General features: G+C 46.4%; 1 protein-coding gene and 1 long non-coding RNA gene across 16 annotated transcripts in view; both read right to left on the bottom strand.

Moving 5' to 3' along the window:
• The window catches only part of ANKS1A (ankyrin repeat and sterile alpha motif domain containing 1A), a 124,280-nt gene that overhangs the window by 98,964 nt on the left and 9,019 nt on the right, over nucleotides 1–16,297 (bottom strand). The gene's annotated exons all lie outside the window — the stretch shown is intronic.
• LOC134167208 (uncharacterized) lies at nucleotides 7,242–12,986 on the bottom strand. The gene is made up of 2 exons (XR_009966138.1): nucleotides 11,007–12,986; nucleotides 7,242–7,560 (listed from the first exon to the last, which is right to left on the bottom strand). It is a non-coding gene; the product is annotated as an uncharacterized LOC134167208 (long non-coding RNA).

Raw genomic sequence — 16,297 nt, 5'->3', positions numbered from 1 at the left:
GAATCAAGCAAGCTGCTTTTATGGAGACACAGAAATCCTGCAGGGAAATGAGGCATCTGCAGCAGCTGGGCAGGCTCCATCCCCTTTAGAGGGGTTTCTCCTTCAAGCCACTAACCTCCTGCTAAGGCACAGATGCTCACATCAAGGCCAGGGGCTGCATCTCCACCTAGAATATATTATCTCCAATGGCTTGCAGATGAGAAATTAAATGAGAAAGAGATGAGCAGTTATTTATGGTGCTGTGAGATCATGCAGTGGCAAAGCCTGAATCAGTTCATGTTAACAATACCTACTTACAGACCTGCTGCCCTGATTTTACAAAGCAGAGGGGAAGTAATTCAGAACAGGGCACTATGAACTCTGCCTTCAGCAAGAATAGACAAGACAGAACAAAATGCCAGGAAATCCTAACACCAGATCACTGTGTGATATTCATCAAGCCTAGCAAGCCAGGGCATAGATGATGACTCTGGAATCACAAGGGCTTTACTCCCCGCTGTGCTACATAGCCCTGGGGAAAGCCCTACTTCCAGACCTCAGTTTTCCCATCTATAAAATGGAAATACAGAACTGAGAGAAGCCGAGTACAAAGCCAAGTACTATCTATGTACAGTGTGATTTTGGGGCTGTTTGTGATTAAACAGAACAACAGATCCCAGAAGAATGCTGTAAATACAAGTCTCCAATAAAGCTCAAGGAAGGGCTGGAGCCAATTCCACTGCCACCCCTTCACATCAAGGGGGGGGGGTTACATTAGCAGTCTCTGTTATGAAAGCCTGGATGATTACCTGGATTTCATCTCCCTTTTGCTCCACCACAGCAGTATTCTAACCATGTCCATCATGTATCTGTTTGAGGCAACTGAGACAGAACATTAAGGATGTAAGAAAAGCTCTGAAAATCACAAAATCTGCTCCGTTTAAGCTAATTCTCCTCTCAGCTTTCTCTTGCTCCATGATTCAGCAAGTGCTGGAGCTTTTTAAATAAAGCTTCCTGTTTGTAAAAACTGCTGAATAAAGCACATTGCTTTAGGTCACGATAAACCCCAGCATTTCCTTTAAACAAGACCATATTTGTCCTCTTGCTTTTCCATTTATTTCTTCCTGACTCTAGTAACTTTACTCACAGAATCGTCTGAAGCAGTGGGTTAGAGCAAAGGCCAAGCCACTGGAAGAACAACTCAGCGCTTTCAAGTCAAATGATGAGTCTTTAAAGCTGATTTAGTCTCACTTGCATGGATTACAGAAGCACACCAAGACCTCAGGGACCAGTACTCTTACCTGTGCAGAGCAGACAGCAGAGGCCACTGCTACCCACTGTATTTACATACCCAACACTAAAGACACAAAGCACAAAACTAGTGCCATCCCTGGTTCAGATACCAGAAGCCATGATACGTGAGTGGCTTGGCCTAGGGTCACAAAGGAAGTTTAAAGTAGCTGAGAACTTGACCCCGATGTCTGTAGGCTTAGTTCAATGCCTTAGAGACAAAGTGTCATAGGGGCAGTGGAGGCTGGAGGCAGATTAACTCCTAGTCCATTGCCTGGAGGACATCACAAGTCAAGACACACATCTCAGCTATTAATATCCATACAACTGTTAGATCCCTGCAAGGAACACAACCTCCTTTTGGTATTTCCTGCTTATAGACTGGTAATGCAAACAACTCACATGCTTTGTGCAAGGCTTTAGATTCACAAAGTGTGCTTAATTCTTCTGCACAGGGAGAAAAGGAGCACTACACCCATCTCACTGATGGGAAGGGGTTTGGTGTATGAAGTAGGGCTCACAATGGAGCTGTGACCCCTCTTCTTGCGTGCCTCAACCACAAGATAATACAACAGCCTTTCCAAAAATAAACTGCTGATGCAAGGCTGGAGCAGATTAAAGCAGAGGATTCCTGGGGCAGGGGAGAACGTGGCTACATCCCAAGCAGTACTTTCTCAGCCCCTTTTGGCAGGCTTCAGGAAAGAGCATGGAGAGCAACCCGGTTAGATTCCAGCTAACAGAGAAGCTGCAAGGGAAGCCGAAGTGGTCATAAATGATACATGGCTTCTACACTCAAATTCTGTCCAGACTTTTCTTTGCTATACATATAAAAAAAAAGCAGTCAGCTGGGATGACTGCTCCCACCCAAACCCCTTGGCTGCCCCCTCACCATCATCCTCTTATGCCTTTCACATCCTCCTTTCCTCTCTGTTCAGCACATTCCTTTCAAACACAAGTGTTTCCCACACAACAAACCACAGAACATAAAATCTGTGCATCTGCCTGGTCTGTTCTGCTCAGGCCTGAAGAGCTCAAAGAGCACCTAAGCTCAACAGGAGCTTCATTCTGACCGCCGCTTCCAGCTCCTTGTAGAACTGACCACAGAGAAGTCCTTTCTGCCTTTGTTAGTGTTTTCCTCTAACTGCAGCTCTAAAAGCACAACATTGAAGAGTTTGGCATTGTCATTATCAGTCACAAAACCAAACTCAGTCATACTATAGAAAATGTGGGTGGCCATTTAATACGGAGGCTAATGATATAATGCTCTGCAGGGAATGCAGGCATGTTAAATGCATGCAGAAGTCTCACTTCACATTCCAGTCCTAGGCAGGAAGCATTCCCTGTATATAAAATTCTCTAACATTGCTGCCTCCATTTTGCTTTTGGAAAAATACAGTTATTCACATTTAGCACTTGAAATATGATGATGTTGCCAAGCATTTTACAACCACAGGCATTACGTTCTGTGCATCACCTGATGCAAAAGAGCGCTGTCAAGAGCCATGGGGCCAAAGGGGAGAGGTACAGGTTGGTTTGGTTTGATTTGCTGTTGGAGTTCAGTTGTTGGGTTTGATTTTTCTCTCTCTTTTTTGCAATAATTCAGAGCAAAGTTTTCTTCTTGACTGACAAGGCTAAAATGCAGCTTCAGAGACTTAAATGAAAGGGAAGAAGCTGAACGATCTGAGCTAATACACGTGCTTCTCAAGTGCCTCTAGAGACTTGGCAAAAACACATGCAAGAACAACTGTCAGCAAGGATGTATCTATCCCATAGATCACACAGCCCACAAGGCCTCAGAAGAGCTGAAGCTCTCAACCAGCTTTTCACACTGAAAGGAGCAGGGAAGTTAGAGCAATGTATTGCTAAAGCTATCGGGGGAAGACTGGAAAGATCCTTCACGCAAACAGTAAGTTATCTGGACAGATCTTGATGGCAAAATGAATACAGAGCTTGAATGATTAGGGGTAAATGAAAGAGCACATCTGGATTTACAGGGCAAAAGGTGCAATGCTGAGTAATGTCACTGTAAGCTGCCTACGAGGTGTTTCTGCTTACGTTTCCTGCTACTGGAATTCACCATGTCCTCACTGCTGTGCTTAAAAGTCTGAAATTAGAGGAAATGGGAGACCACTAACCCCACATACAAGAGTTAACACAGTGCAGAGTACAGCACAGCCCTGCTGTTACAGCACCAGCACGGAGTTACACGCTGCTTTACACTTCTCCTTCCGGAGAGAGCCTGTGGTATGTGAAAAATCACCACTGAGATGCTGTTAGTTCCGGGCTGCAAAGCAGCAGTTTCCCTCGCAATGAACACACAAGAGCAGGAAAGCAACACCTATAAGGAAAGAGCACTGGGATCACAAACATCTGTGCAACGCATCCAGTTTTCAAACATGAAAAGAACAAAACCACCAGAGCAGACAGATTGATCCTCCTGGGATTTGGACACACCATTCCAGGAAATGGATACTTGAGACACAGGGCATAGGTTCAAGTCAAAGGTAAGGGGCACATGCATTAACCGTGCAGCCACTTGAACTGCTGAACCGAGACACAGACGACTGGTGAGCATCACTCCTGAACTGACAGAACATACTGCAACAGGAGCAGCACGGACCCAGCTCTGCAGGCAAGACACTGTCCATGTGGGATAACTCAAGTTACCAGCTGAAGTCTCCATCTCACAGCTATGGAGACGGTGATCAATGCTGTGTCAGCACTGCACAAAGCTGTTTTCAGGGATTCACAAGGCAGTGACACGAGATCTCACTGTCTCTGTTCTTCCACACTGTCAAAACACACCTTCTTTCCTCACAGCTTGCACCAGCCAGAGCTGAGTCAGGCACTCCATCTATCAAGGAACGACAACTGCGTTTCCAAGTAGAGCAAACAGGTAAAGACATGCAGAATGCACACTGCAACGCTAACTCAGTGCCTGCTGGAGGTGCTTTTCCCACTCTAATTGCAGGCAGCTCTTTCCAGAAAACGCCTCTCAAGCACATGAAAAACAAGAGTTTCCCAGTGCTTGTATTGCTTTGCATAGATACCTAACAAATCCTGACAGCTAAACTCAGTGGAAGCCTGCTGATAGCATTATGCTGCAGCATTAACCGTTCTCCTTCAACAGGTAGTGTCCTCACCTAAGAGCAACTTCAGATTTATGGACATGTTCATAGGGAGAATTTATTTTGTAGCTGCATTCGTGTATCAAGGAAGTTTTATGGGAGTAATAACTGTTTTCAACAGCTGTATCCACAAAACTCCCTGTAATTCTCATGTCTAGGTCTGTTTGCATACAACACCTCTGCATGGCAGGGGGCACATACATCTCATCTAGTAGCTGCAGTATCAACGTGCACTTCCCAGTGGACTTTGTTCCAATGATTTTAGATCAAGTTTAGATCAGGATCTTAGTGAAGAAGTATTTGACAGCTTCAGCTTTAAGCAAATCTTAACTACACATGTGCAACTTTTAATGAAAACCAGCACCTAAACTTTCCTGGCACCCCAGTTTTGAAGAGGGACAGTTAAGTAAGAGTGAGACTAAAACTTCATCATCACATCAAACATGATTCATGGTTAGCTACAGAAGCCAAGGAGAGCAGGAGAGCAAATCTCCCGGCTCAGCTGGTTCTCTGGTAGGAAAGAGCAGGGCTGGGAGGAGAAGCCACAGCACAGATCTGTAATGTTACAGTCAAAGTAAAATTGAGGTGAGCTTTCAATAGTGACTTTTTGAACTCCTACAAGCCCCTGGGCTCCTTTCCTTTCAAAAGGTTGGCCAAAAGAAGTAGGTCTGGGACATGAGAAAGCACATCACTTCCTCCACCCAGCTCCCAACAGTGAAATGCAGCGCTGAAGTTTCCCAAGAGAGGAGAATCTATGTGTTTGGAAGGGGTGATGGTGGGAGTATGTCTTTGACAAACACAACAGTGGAAACAAACCACCTCCACACGCACCCACCAGGAACGACAGCATCGGGGTGGTCACTGAGTCCTCAAGGAGCATGGACATTGCATTCCAAACACATATAGAGCATTCATCTGCACTGAGGCTGTAACAGGATTTTGGCCACTGCCCCACTTGGTTCTTTCCCCTTTACTCTCCAGAGACCACTTCAGTGATTGCACAAGCAAGAAGGTCTTTGTGCTCCTATTCAACTGATATCTGCACCCCAAACCACTACACACATCCTACCCATCAACTTGCTAACAGCATCCAACATCTTGGAGGGAAGCCTTAAAAGTATTTTCTGCCCTCCCCCCCAGTATTCTCCTGGGGGGGGAGAATACTCCTCCAAGTAAAACAAGTGACTTGTCAATGCCCACCACCACACTGAAATCCCACTTCACATCTAACTCACTGCAGAAGATGCTATTTTCAATGCAGAAGGGCAAAGGCACATGCTTCCACTTGTGGGAATTACAGGGCTATTGATTTACATAGAAGGCTAACATCACATTTAAGGCTCACATTCCCCGTAGTACTTTCCACACTACTACTAACATGTTAAACTGTGAGACCAAATATACAAGACAGACATTAAAAGACTTAATCCTCTTAACACTAAATGAAATACACAAGGAAGTAATGTGTTAATACCTGCAAGACAAAGCTGATGGTGAGCGCAACTGAAAAAGCAGCTACCAGGGACACTGATGCCATGTAAAGTCTGAGCAGCAAGACAAACCTTTGGCCATTTCAACTTCCCTTCCTTCCACAGCATCAGGACCAGAATGAGAAGTTTCAGGCCATTCTGTCTTGAAAGCCTCAGAGCTTATTTGTTAGCACTTAGCAATTATTTGGCAACATCAACTTTGCATGTGTGCAGCACAGGAGTCAGAGCTGAACATTGAGAGAACAAAGCCAAACCCCTTCCCTACATCCCACCAGGTAAAGTAGAGCCAAAGACAGGCTAACAAGGTGAAAAATGTCACAGGATCAGGAGTTCAAGTACATGATGGGGATGGATGGGAAAAAGCAGGGACCTGAATAAGGGCAGGACATGTGAAAACAACCCAGCTGACACTGCACAACACCACGACCCCGTTCCAGAGCTGCTGGAGCTCAGGCTATCAGAGACTTGCTCTCAAGATACCCAGGAGTGAAGGCAGAGCTACTGATAAGGGGTTTGGGTGAAAATGCTCAGCTTCAGTCCACTTGCTGTCACACAGCAGCAGTAAGACTGTGCCTGGCCCTCTGCACAGTACAAGACCAAGTTCCCAGCCCTCAAATGCTTCCACTTTGCCAGCTCATTTTCAGTGTGAAGCAACAGTTGTGAACAAAGATTGCTGACAGCTCCAGACTCATTGCCCAACACGAACACTTCAGCCAGTGTAAGGTTAGCAGCATATTGTGCAAAAGCCAGATTTCAACCAGCGGAGCAACACCATGCAGCAACTGATCCTCTAATGGCCAAACTGTTCTTTCTCTTTATGAACAGAGAAGAACCACTGGCTCTTCAGATACAGTGAGTAGTGAAGAGCAGACAGCAGGAAACCTGCATGAGTTTTCAAAGTGACAGCAACCCCATGAAGGACCAGATCAGGACCCATAAGAGGCAACAGATAAGCTCATTTCTCTCTCTCTGAGAACCAGCCTACCACCTCCCACTCCTCATTTCAGGAGGTTGTTTCAGGTTGGCACAAGAACTATGGCAACCACACATTTAACCTCTGGGCTTGCAGGCTCACGCTATAAAGGAACAAGACACAGTTGGCATTGCTAATAGAAAAGCATCCATCCAAACTAAAATTCCCCACTAGGAAGAGGGCAGCCCTAGCCTCACAGATAGCTCCTGGCAGTGGAAATGCATTTCTTTAATGTCTGGTGGGGGGTGACAGTGGGCTCTGTCACCTGCATTATGAAATGAGAGGCAGAAAGGAAGGGTCAGGCGTGTGTGTTATGTTACTTCAAAGAATCCCTCCAAGCAGGAGGCAAAATAAATAGCTGCAGGAGAGGAAAAAACCCGGTCTGGTTTGAGTGCATATGCTGTCCTTTATTCTTAAAAGCATTACAGACACTCAACTCTGCAATCTGCTCCCATTACGGGAGCATTTCCAGCTGATTACATGCAATGGAGCAGAGTTCACATACAACACAGGCTCTACATGCTGGCATTGACTACAGGGGCCAGATCTGAACAAAGCTGTTCTGAAAGAAGTGCAAAAAGCTTCAGTCATCAAGGCAGGGAAAGCCAACCAGTGTCCTCCATGGGAGAGCAGCCAGAGCTCTGGTTTCTGATGTACAGTGTCAGGAGCACCCCATTCTCCAAGCATGTCCAAGGGCAGCCTGTTCCCAGGGGAAGAGAAGGGATAACAGGAAGGTAATATCAAAAAGGCATCAGCCACAGGTCCCTCATATTTTCATGTCACTTAGCTCAACTGAAGGCAAAACTCAGAAGAGATGAGGAGATTTCAGAAGGAAAGAGAAGGAAAATGCCCACTGGAGTCATTTAAAAAGAGAGTTTGAATTTAGCTTCTAACACATGTAACTGAAAGCAGGATGCAGTCTCTACTGCTACCTTAATAACAGCATTCTCAAACCAGAGTGCCTGTATGTAGCAGGGAGCAAACCCTGAGCATGCAGCACACAGATGTGGGATTTTTATATGAACCCCTGAAGTCCAAAAAGCTGTCTTGGTCAGGAAACTGAGCTCTAAGTATAGAGATCTGCTCACAAAATGCCCACAGAGCTCTTAAGGATGTTTACTGAATACCAGGCTTGTGGTGTGTTCTTCCTTTGCATCTGACTAGATGGGATTTGAGGAATAGGAGCAAAAAGCAAGCAGAACATTCTTGCAGAAACTCAATGAACTGAGCAGCATTATGAAGGTCAGATACAAGAGCCTGGAACTGACAATTTCATGGAATTGCAAACTGGAACCCGCAGTGCTGCTACCACAAGCGTTCCTCACTCTTCATTTGAAGCTGAGCTCTGCTGTTGCCACAGTAATGGAGAAGATGCAACTAAGTGGAAGAAAATGCAGTATTAACAGGTAAACAATCAGACACAGAGACAATTAGCAGGACACATCTAGCTGGGTTGTGCTGAAGCACAATTCCTTAGAAAGGTACAAGACCTTCCCATCGCCTTCCCTCCATCCAGAGCTTCCGGAGAAACGGCAGCAAGCTGCCTGGGCAACCACAAATTCCTAATCAAAACCCCACCAAGCTGCAGCTGGCAACAGTGGATTTTCCCTCCCCCTTTTCTCCTTTGTGAGATGATTTAACAAGCTACAGCATCCCAAGAGACATGACAACCAACCAGCTTGAACTGTACGCGTCCATCTGCGCTGTTCCCTTCTGACAGACACACAAAAGGTCTGAGTTTGGAGTAAAAGTGTTGCCACAAGCAAGTTGTGCAGAAAACCATTGTGGCAGGGTGCACTTCGTTCCCATGGCCTGTCATTATTCCTGTACGGGGGAAACTGATGCACCAATTACGTGTTTTGGGATGGGAGATACATGTCACTCTCTGCTAGCTGTCTACTCTGCAGGACAGCTACATGTCCATTGTCAGATGAAATCAACAGGATCAGAACAAGTCAAAGTTACTATTTTTTTCTCCTAGCATCCAGAGTGATTTGATCCAATATGATCTCAGTGGGAATTTGGGAACCTTGCACCTGGAAGCATAAAGGAAAGGTGGTTAAGTCTTAGATATATCCTACACAGAGAAACTAAATACACCTCCATGTTTTCCACCATCTCTCAGTGCCAAACAGACCTGTCCTCTCCTCACTCTGGCCCACGAGAGCCAAGCTCAGATGCTCCACTTGGCCACCGTGCCCTCCAGCCCAGGCAAAGCCATCTCCACCCCAAGCCATCGTGGAACTACATGAACCCACTCACTCCCACAGCAAGCCAGCTCTTCTTTTTCAGCAAGGCTGCTGCCTAGAACTGATGCCCAAAACACTGAACAGTGATGCCTGTGTCTGACCTGGCATAGATGAGAAACAGGGAAATGGGCCAAATAAAGCAGAGCCAGAGAAACAAAGATCCAGGGACTGAATCAGCTCTTCCCTCCATCAATTAAAAAGCAAATGCAATTATTTTGTATCAATAACTGCAGCTGGAGTGCACTTTTGCCTTAGGGAGACTGAAAGAAATGAGAATATACTATTTCCCTTGTGACATTGCGAAGATGAGCGACATGAAGGCTTTGAATTTACACTGGCATTGACGTGCTTAATTGTTGAGACAGATGGGGAGTGCACATGCAGGGAGAGACCCCACATGCCTTCAGCAGGGACCCACAGGGTGCCAATCCCTGTACATCAAGACAACATTCAGCTTCAGTAAAAAGGAAATTAGTTGCTCTGATATTGAAGACCAAATGCAGTGGGATGGGAGAAGAGGCCCTCAAGGAAAAAACATGGGACTGGAGAATTAAGAGCCACGACAAAGCTTCCACTTAAGCATTTGGAGCAGACTTTGCCCTTCAACACAACCCACATCAGCAGCAGAGCTGTTTCACCCACACAGCTCAATTTGAGCATGCATCAAATCCCAGTGCTCCGGCATAATCAGAAGGTCCCTGAAGGCTAAAGAAAGACAGGGCCAAGCAAGAGATTAACTGGCAACAATGAGGGAAACAAACATGCCACTGCTCTGACTCCAGATGAAATTCTTTCTTGATGAGCTTTTTAATTGGATGCTCAAAGAGCAAGTAACAAGAAAACAAGAGAGCAAAGACAGTAAGGGTAAGAAGGGAAACAGAAAAGTGACCCTGCAGTGGCTTGGATGGGAACATTATAAGGACACACCTCACCCATCGCATTCAAAGAGCACTGTGATAAGCTCCTGCTCCCTCTTGGTATGTATGCATCAAGCAAACATAGAAAGCATCAACTTAAGACAAGAGTTCTTAAGAAGGCTTAAAGAAAAGTTGGATGGACATGAAAAAGGATGTCCTTTTCCTCCAGAAGCATCTGTGAAAGCCAGCCTGTTAAAAACCAGGCACAAGAGTGAACGGCCGAGGCAGGAAGTTATTCCCAAATCCTGAGATAGCTCCTATAAAGTTGTCATTACTTGTCTATGCTATGCAGAACAGAGATAAGGTCTGAGCTGAAAGCCAGGAGTGGATAAGTGAGCCAGCAAAATGATACGTATTAAATGCTAACTAAGGTCCTTTCCCTGCTAACTGCCTTGAAAGAGCTGTGGGGAAAGCTAGAAGGGCAGGGAGCTCCTCAGAGAGCTGACAGGCACCTGTGGAAATCACCACCAGTAAACGGAATAAATACTGGATCAGGAAGCAAAGAGAGCTCTTTCCCACACATTTCACTGGGCACCTTTAAGCTTCCAGCTTTTATCCACCTACCACATTTGATTTCACCCAAGATGACAAACCAAAATGGATTTTCTTTGGGGAACATACACAACATGAAATAATGTGTTCCAAACCCCTTAAAACACTTCTGCCTACTTATTTGAAAGCATTTAAAAACAGTTCTGGGCTTCTCTTTCTGCTGATAAATACAGTTCTCCCAGCCAGGAGCTGCTTTTAGTGGCAGAGCCTTTCCCAGCCTACCATTTTTAAGACACAGGAGGAATCTCGATATGCAAGTCAGGCTCCTAAATTATAAACTTATGCAGGGATAAAACTCTCCATTACTTCAAACAGTTTCAGGGTCATTGCAACTCTATCCCAGCAAAGAACTGTATCTCAGCTGTGACAACTCAGACCCATAGAACTACCAAGACCTTAAAGCATTTCAGATGGCTTCAAGTGCTTACCTACCAACAGTGACAGCTTTTGAGATGGAAAGCACAAAGTCCTTTTTGCAGCTCTCCATAGCTGCCTTGGAGCTGCACTGAAGACCATTAAATTGTGCCCAACTTTCCTGAGGGATTTAACAGAAAAAGCATAAGTGAAGCATGAGTGAGTTGTAGAGAAACCCAGAATCTTCATTATGAAGCTTGTACTTAGAACTACAGCATCTCTGGGCTCTCTTCTCTAGGTCTGGCAGGAAAGCTGCGCTGGACTCCTCACAGCAGCTCAACCACTGAGTAGTTTCAGCACCACCCTCAGCACAGACAACCAACACTGCGCTTGGATGACATCCTCCACACTGGACAAGCACAAAGACTGCAGTTTGCTTTTTATAACCAATTCTCTTCTTTTTAGGGCTTTATTCTCAGCAGAAAGGAATGTCAAGAAGACATCCTGTTTCACTCCTTCTGTGAAGTAATTCCTGTTGAGGTTAAAGGAAAGAGTCTCCACATGCCAAATCCAGCAGTAATTATGCATGGCAAAGTTCTCTCTGTTTTCAGCTGTTTCTCACTCAATGGAGATGAGCCACAGAAGTTCAGACATATGGCTTCAGACTCCTCAAGGGTGTAAAGAGAGCCCAATGTCACAAGAGGAATGCATGTCATTTTAGATCATGCAAAGGTAGCTACCAAAACACTCTAAAACAACCAGAAATCACCCATCGGGGTGTCTCAGGATGAACTGAGGTAATTTAAGCAACTCTCACGTGACATCCAACACTGTGCAGCGAGAAATCATGGCTTGAAAAAACACTGGGAAGAAGTACTAGCAAAAAGAATAAAGTACACTGGACATATAGAGTCATCCAGGTTGGAAAAGACCTTTGAGATCATCAAGTCCAACCCTTACCCCAGCACTGCCCAGGCCACCCCTAACCCATGGCACTGAGGCCTCGTCTCCACGCTGTGTGAACACTTGCAGGGACGGTGACTGCAGCCCTGCCCTGGGCAGCCTGTTCCAATGCCTGAGCACCCTCTGGGGCAGGAATTGTTCCTCAGCTCCATCTAAACCTGCCCTGGGGCAGCTTGAGGCCGTTTCCTCTTGTCCCATCCCTTGTTCCTTGGGAGCAGAGCCCAGCCCCTCCTGGCTCCATCCTCCTCTCAGGCACTTGTAGGCAGCCATCAGGTCCCCCCTGAGCCTTCTCTTCTCCAGCCTGAACCCCCCAGGTCCCTCAGCCCTTCCCCATCACACTTGTGCTCCAGGCCCTGCACCAGCTCCGCTGCCCTTCTCTGGCCCCGCTCCAGCACCTCAATGTCTCTCTTGTAGTGAGGGGCCCAGAGCTGAACACTGTATATGGTCCCTTATTTAGGTCATCTGATGGACCTCCCAGTCCTTCAACAGAACCAAGACCAGAATGCAAAGCTTTAAAGTCTCCAAAATTCAAGGTTTCGACATAATCCTGTTCCTGCTTCCTAAAAAGCTTGCTCTGATTCTGAAATTAAGGGCGGGCCTGGGAGCCCGTCTGCATCCCTGCATGGACAGACTTCAAACCTTATCAGGCATCTTTAACCAGATTACATTTTAAACCCAGGCAAATTACTTTGTGATGCCAAACTTGAAAGGATTTTTCATAGTGCCTTAATTAGGATGAGGCAAAAGTCGTATCACCTGATTTCCAGCCCACTTCAAGGTTAGATTTAAAGACCATCTATCACATCTTCAGCCTGGCTTGCCCTAAGAGGCTGGAAAACAGCAGGCAATAGGATTAGATATAAATCTAATGAGATCATGTGTTTACATAAAATTTATGGCACTCTCTTTTAGACAGGGCTGTGTTCTTGTGTCCTTAGCATGTGGCACTACAGACACTTCCTTTTAGCTGTAAAAAGGTTTATTTTCAACTTTAATTTCCCTTTAAAAGAAACCCTGTCTATAAATAACAAGGGAAGAGCACTAGTTTAACATGGGTTTACCAAACCTAAACAAGATGAATTCGAGCTCTGACTTTCTGCTAAACAGCAGATTCTCTCTGAGAGCCTGGTGAAAGCCTTGTGCAAGCCTTGGGCACACACACTCCCGTTTCAAAAGCAACTTCTGTAACTTCATCAACATCCTGATAGTCCCAGACACCTTTACTGGTACAGTCAGGTAAGGTAGGATTCATCATCAACAATGTACATGGCCTCAGCACTTGGCATCTCAAGGCCTCCCAGACAGGAGTTCACCTTTACTAACTGTGGGGGAAAACAGCCACCTTAACACTTGCATGTGCTAAAGTCTGCTAAAAGGCTTGGTTTAGGAAACAGTAAAACACCACACAAATGTTCACACTGCAGAGATAAAACTGGTTTGAAATCCAAACCCATTATCCAGCAGTCTGGATGCTTTACTGGGTTTTTTCTCCAGGATACAAACATCCACCCTGGCACACACTGCTATGGAGCATCAGGCTGCATCAAACTGTGCTGCATCAAAAGGAGCATCAGCAGCAGGTTGAAGGAGGGGATTCTGCCCCTCTGCTCTGGGGAGACCCCACTTGCAGCACTGTGTGCAGTGCCTGTGTCCCCAACACAAGAAGGACATGGAGCTGTTGGAGCAAGCCCAGAAGAGGCCACAAGGATGCTCAGGGGCTGGAGCACCTCCTGTATGGAGCCAGGCTGAGAACACTGGGGCCGTTCAGGATGGAGAAGAGAAGCTGCTTGGAGACCTCAGAGCAGCTTCCAGTGTCTGAAGGGGCTACAAGGATGCTGGAGAGAGACTCTTCATCAGGGACTGCAGTGACAGGACAAGGGGTGATGGGTTCAGACTGAAACAGGGCAAGTTCAGGTTGGATCTAAGGCAGAAGCTCTTCCCTGTGAGGGTGCTGAGGCGCTGGCACAGGGTGCCCAGAGAAGCTGTGGCTGCCCCATCCCTGGCAGTGTTCAAGGCCAGGTTGGACACAGGGGCTTGGAGCAAGCTGCTCCAGTGGAAGGGGTCCCTGCCTGTGGCAGGGGTTGGTGCTGGAGGAGCTTTAAGGTCCCTTCAATCCAAACCACTCCAGGATTCTATGATTCAGCTTGAGTTAAAAGGAATCAAGACAATTTAGCTCAGCTAGTCATCCAAACTTTTCAAAGGTCACCTCCCAGCCCATGCCACAGAGAGATTTCCTGATCAACCTTGAACTTTCTCAAGCAAGCCCTGGAGAATCATTGCAGGACAGAAGGGGTTTAAATCCAGGTTTAACAATGATGAACACTCAGGTGCTGAACAGCATCAAAGCTCTGCTTTGCTTTAAGCAGGGCATTTCCCCACCGACATGAGGTGGCAAGCAAGTTCAGAAAGCAATCCTTTGGGAAACCCGCTATAAATAGTCCTGAGGACCTAATACAGGCTCTCCAGGTCTGGCATAGAGGAAGAGGGCACATTCACACACTCCAGCAGCAATTCCTCTCCAAACACAGCTCCCACCATCCTGCCCTCTGCCTTTAATTAAGCTTTTTACCCCCTCATCAGTCTATCAAAGACCTTCCTCTTGCTGATAGCTACAGTCCCAGGTGGACCAACATTTCAATTCCTGTTTTCCTCCCTTCTGCAGAAGCAGCCAGATGAGCTTCTCTAGGCTGTTGCTATAGAAACAAACCAATCCTCAACACTTATTTTTACCAGTTTCTGTGAAATAGGATTTATTTCATTTCCATGACTAAGCTGTACTCCAGAACGAGCTCTTTGGGACAGTGACAGGGACAGTGACATCTCAGCATGACAGGACCTCATACCTGGTGTCAGTGATACAAAGAAATGGCCATCACTCTTATTCAAAAGCACCTTCTTCATTTCAAGAGGACACTCCACCTTGAAATGATTCGTGCAGTCAGAGTATTACTGAGTTGTGGCTGTATCTGTGAAGTGGAAAAGAGCAGAGGAGTGGCTGGCACAGCCTGAAGACCATGGATATGCTGGGAAAGCTCATTTGAGCACCCACCAGATGTCAAACACCCTCTGCGCAGACAGAAGGATCATCACTGAGTCCCCACAACCTGCTGTACTCACAGGATGAATATGGCTCAGTGGAAGCTCCTCATGGAAGGCAATGGGCTCACACAGAGTCAAGGCATTAGCACGTTAACCTGGTGCAAGCCTCCAGGAATTTGCCTTATCCTTGTCCAAGTGCAGCTGGGAGAGGGCTTGCCCTTTCGGTACGAGATGAAGCGCACTTGTTACCCATATTCTGTATCACATCTTTCATTAAATCTTTTACGTCCTGCTTTTTCCTTCAATCTCACCAAAACAATGCATTACGTCATAAAATCCTACTGGAAGAACACTGGTTTTTGGCTCAGCTGCTCCTAAAAGATCAAATACTGTTTCACACATTCATCTTCAGAAATTTCAGCTATCTGCCAAACAGCCTTAATCAGCCAGAGTAGGACCTACGTCATGAAGTAGAGCAGCTCAGCTTCTACCAACACATGCTGTTTAGACAGTCCACATGCAGATCTGAATGACTACATAGACAGCTGCAGCAGGACAACTGCTCCCCAAGCAAAGGAGAAGGGAAGGGGAGATCCTGCTCCTCTGTGCTGTCACCTGCAGGTTTCTGTCATTTCCCTCCTATTGGACCGAGGAACTGCGCAGTCTCATGAAACAAGAGGTATCTGTTAGCTCAGCTGGGGTGATTCACCCTGGAACAGCCCCACAACACAAATGACTGTTGGGAGAGAAAACAGGGGACCTTCATCAGGGACTGTAGTGACAGGACAAGGGGTGATGGGGTCAAACTGAAACAGGGCAAGTTCAGGTTGGATCTAAGGCAGAAGCTCTTCCCTGTGAGGGTGCTGAGGCGCTGGCACAGGGTGCCCAGAGAAGCTGTGGCTGCCCCATCCCTGGCAGTGTTCAAGGCCAGGTTGGACACAGGGACTTGGAGCAAGCTGCTCTAGTGGAAGGGGTCCCTGCCCGTGGCAGGGGTTGGAACTGAAGGATCTTAAGGTCCTTTCCAACCCAACCCAGCCTGGGATTCTATGGAAACCTGTCTGTTGAGCATTCAGTGCCCAGCTGAACACTGCACAGCTCCTGCCCTCGAAACAGAGCACTCTGGATGTACTCAAATCTGCAGTGACATTTCTTCAGTTTTGGGACTGCAGACAAAAGTAGAGGGGAATGAAGCTGTGGAAATGTCAGTATCTCATTGCTCAAACATCCCATATTTGTTTACATGCATAGCTGTGGTTTGGGTCCTGAAATTCCTACACAGAGCTCAATGGTAGGACAGTAACGTGGGGTATATAGATCGAAAAGCCATCAGGGATTCTCACAAACATCCACTCGGTCCACTCCA

This window comes from Pezoporus occidentalis, unplaced genomic scaffold, assembly GCF_034315485.1.
Source record: "Pezoporus occidentalis ecotype Australia unplaced genomic scaffold, CSIRO_AGI_Poc_V1 ctg280, whole genome shotgun sequence".
NCBI classification, from domain to species: Eukaryota; Metazoa; Chordata; class Aves; order Psittaciformes; family Psittacidae; genus Pezoporus; species Pezoporus occidentalis.
This window is presented reverse-complemented; position numbering and strand designations above follow the sequence as displayed.